Below are 3698 nucleotides of genomic sequence, written 5' to 3'. Positions count from 1 at the left end.
TTCATGCAAAATACGTAAAAAATTGAAGAAATCTTACATCCGAGTTCGAATCAGTTGGATACCCCTTGGATCCTAGGGCTCGGATCTACCTCTCTCTTCTGCAATTTGCAGAACAACTTATGCACATTTCACACTTGCTTTTTGACTCTTGTCTCACAAGGAATTTTGGTTGGAAAGCTGATAAAGCAACTTGTACATTTGAAGAAGGAATATTAGAGATTCCAATGAAGGGATTCTTGGGAAAAAAAAGAAAAGGAACCAAGGAGTATATATAAAACATAAGGAATCAAAGAGAGGAGAAGCTTAGAGATAGAAGTTAAAAAGAAGAAAGTAGGGTTATCTCTAGTTTTCTCACTAGTTTTTAGTGTTTTGTCTATCTTTCTTATTTCCTTAGAGAACCTTGAAGAACACATGATGTAATCAAATATTTGGATGGCTATGAAGTTGATGAAGCTTGGAGATCTTGTTTCTTCATTTGAATGAGTAACTGCTCCTCCCTTTTCTCTTTATTTGCTTTAAAGAATGTTTGGTTCCATAGGAGTTATGAGCTTTATTGTGAAATACACTAAGTGTAACTAGCTCTTCTTGGTCTAGGGGTAGATGGAGCTATTTAAGCTTTGGTTATGGTTAGATCTTGATTATTACTATATCTTGTACTTGCTAGTTCACTTGCTCATGCTTTAACACTTGTAAGTGCTTGATCATCATTTGCAAGTCATCTTAATTGCTGTTAATCTATGAAAATAATTGACAAGGATGGAAAATGAATGAGTGGGACTTAAGGAGTAGACACACGAAAGTAGTGGTGCACTTAGGTGGACTTGTATGACATTTCTTGTCCTTGATCTAGTTGATACTTGAGATTTCACCACAAAAGAAAGGAAACTTAGGTATTAGCTAACTTCGGTTCATCGGCAAAAGTGAGTTCTGATTACCTTAGTGAAATGCATCCCTAGCAAAACAAGAAAAGTAGTATTAATTGATTATTTCTTCTATGTTTGACCATGATTAGTGGATTCTATTCCCTAGAACACTTGTGTTATTTGAGTTACTCCAGTTTAGATTGTTAACTTTTGAATTGTTTTATCATTATTGTTGTTCAATTATGATTAATTTTGTGTAGCCTAGCTAATAGAGAGTGTGATTAAGCCTTAGTAATTCAAAAGTGGTTCTCGTAGGATTCGACTCCCTTTCCTTGTACTACAATTCACAACCCGTGCACTTTGGGTTAACGAGAAGATTAGGTTTAAAATTCGAGCACAGGTATAGACCTCGTCAAGTTTTTGGCATTGTTGTCAGGGAACCATGGCAATATTAGAGCTAAAACAATCTTTATTACTCTAGACATTGTAGTAATTTGTGAATATCTTTTAATTATTGATAGAGTAGATTTTATTTCATCTAGTTTGTGGTTGATTTCTCTTTAATTGTGATTACAGCAGTGCATGCATCGTGTTCTACGTGGAACGGTCCGATAGGATCTCGAAATCAAAAGAACTCTAAGGAGACAAAGAAGGCAAACACTGCAAGACATCAGGGAGACACAAGATGAAGGTGAAACTTTCATCGAACTTCCTCCAATTAATACAATGGCAGATAGAAGGGAATAGACGACCTTTAACGGACTTTGCATTGCCCCGAATGAATAAACTACAAACTAGCATTGCAAGACCCATGGTAAATGCTAATAATTTTAAGATTAAACTGCATTAATTCAAATGGTGCAACAATCTCAATATGGAGGTAATGCTACTAAAAATCCTAATTTCCATTTGTCTACCATTTTGGAAATATGTTACACAATTAAACTTAATGGAGTTAGCGATGATACAATTAGGCTTAGATTGTTTCCTCTTTCTTTGAGGGACAAGGCTAAGGTTTGGTTACAATCACACCCTCTTAATACTTTTATAACTTGGGCCAATTTGTCCAAGGCATTTTTAAATAAATTTTTTCTACCAGGCAAGACTGTTAAACTCTGTATGGATATAATTAGGTTTTCTCAATAGCACAGAGAATCTCTATATGAAGTTTGGGAGAGTTTTCAGGAGCTTTTTATGTAAATGTCCACATTATGGTTTGCTAGATTGGATTGTGGTTCAAACGTTTTACAATAGACTCACTTATGCGACCAAGACTCATGTGGATACAACAGCCGGAGGTGCATTGGTGGGAAAGAGTGTGGAGGAGGCTCAAAGTTTGATTGAAAAGATGGTTGCCAATAACTATCAATGGGCCAATGAACGAGGTAACACAAGAAGACAGCAGGTATACTCGAACTTGATAGTCTAAATGTATTAAATGCCAAGATGGATAATGTGGTTAAGATACTTAATAGACAGGTTGGTTCTAGTTCTAGTCAAGGAATAAATGTTGCCTGTTGTACTATGTATGGAAGAGACCACGATGACTCTATTTGTGCAAGTGTTAAGCAGGTACAATACCTCAACAATTATAGCCGGCAACCCCAAAACAATCCGTACTCCAACATTTACAATCTGGGGTGGCGAAACCATCCTAACTTTGGATGGAAGGACTAACAGAACCAACCGCAACTAACAAATCCACTGAACTTTCAACCGAAACAACCACTTGTGGAGTCTAAACTGGATTGGGAGTTGGCAATTGAGAAGCTAGCAAATGTATCAATTGATAAATTTGAAAAGTTAACTAGTACCACTACTCAATGGTTTGAAAGAATTGAGAGAAGAATTGACCAAATTACCAATATGTATAGGAACGTTGAGGTCCAATTGGGGCCAAATAGCCAATGCTATAAATAATAGAAACCAAGGGGAGCTATCTAGCAAAATCGAGGTGAAGCCAAGAGAACATATATAAGGCTATAACCCTCTGCAATGGTAAACAATTAAGTGAGCAGCCTGTAGTTGAGAGAATGAAAGAAAAAGAGAATGAGAGCAAAGAAGACGAACAAGAGAGTGAGGTAGTAGAAAAGAATGAGCAAGGTAAAGAAAAAGATAAAGTAGATGTGAGCGAACCATCAACTTCTGTAATGACCCTAATTCCTCCACCGGTTCCATTTTCATATAGATTGAAGCAATCAAGAGTTAATAAAGAATTTGAAAAGTTTGTTAATATTTTTAAACAATTATATATTAACATTCCATTTGTTGATACTATTTTGTAGACTCCCGCTTATACAAAATTTCTCAAGGAAATAATTATCAAAAAAAGGAAAATGGAGGATTACGAGACTATTGCATTAATGGAAGAGTGTAGTGCCATCACTAAAAACAAATTGCCACCAAAGTTGTAGGATCTTGGGAGTTTCACAATTTTTTGCACTATTGGTAATGTAGAGTTTTCTAATGCGTTCTGTGACATTGATGCTAGTGTCTCATTGATCCCTTTAACTGTGGCTGGACAATTGGGATTAAATGAATTAAACCGAACTAACATCTCATTGCAATTGGCTGATAAGTCTATTAGGCATCCGATAGATATTTTAGAAAATGTACTTATCATAGTATAAAAATATATCATCCCAGTTGATTTTGTTGTATTAGATATAGAGGAGGATGTGAGCATGCTTATTATTTTGGGTAGACCATTTCTGACAATTGCAGGTACAATCATTGATGTGAAACGTGGCAAATTAAAATTTCAAATTGGTAAAAAGGAGGTTGAAGTTGATTTGAGCAAGATAGACAAATATCCCTATTTTATAGATCATGTTT

General features: G+C 35.5%; 1 non-coding gene across 1 annotated transcript; it reads right to left on the bottom strand.

Annotated features, from left to right (window-relative positions):
- Positions 1-1973: 1973 nt before the first annotated feature.
- On the bottom strand, positions 1974-2081 carry LOC113756716. Its single transcript, XR_003466050.1, has one exon. It is a non-coding gene; the product is annotated as a small nucleolar RNA R71 (small nucleolar RNA).
- Between the last annotated feature and the right edge of the window lie 1617 nt (positions 2082-3698).

This window comes from Coffea eugenioides, unplaced genomic scaffold (assembly GCF_003713205.1).
Source record: "Coffea eugenioides isolate CCC68of unplaced genomic scaffold, Ceug_1.0 ScVebR1_2443;HRSCAF=3469, whole genome shotgun sequence".
Taxonomy (NCBI): Eukaryota; Viridiplantae; Streptophyta; class Magnoliopsida; order Gentianales; family Rubiaceae; genus Coffea; species Coffea eugenioides.
The sequence above is the reverse complement of the archived record's forward strand: the minus strand, read 5'-3'. Positions and strand labels throughout refer to the sequence as shown.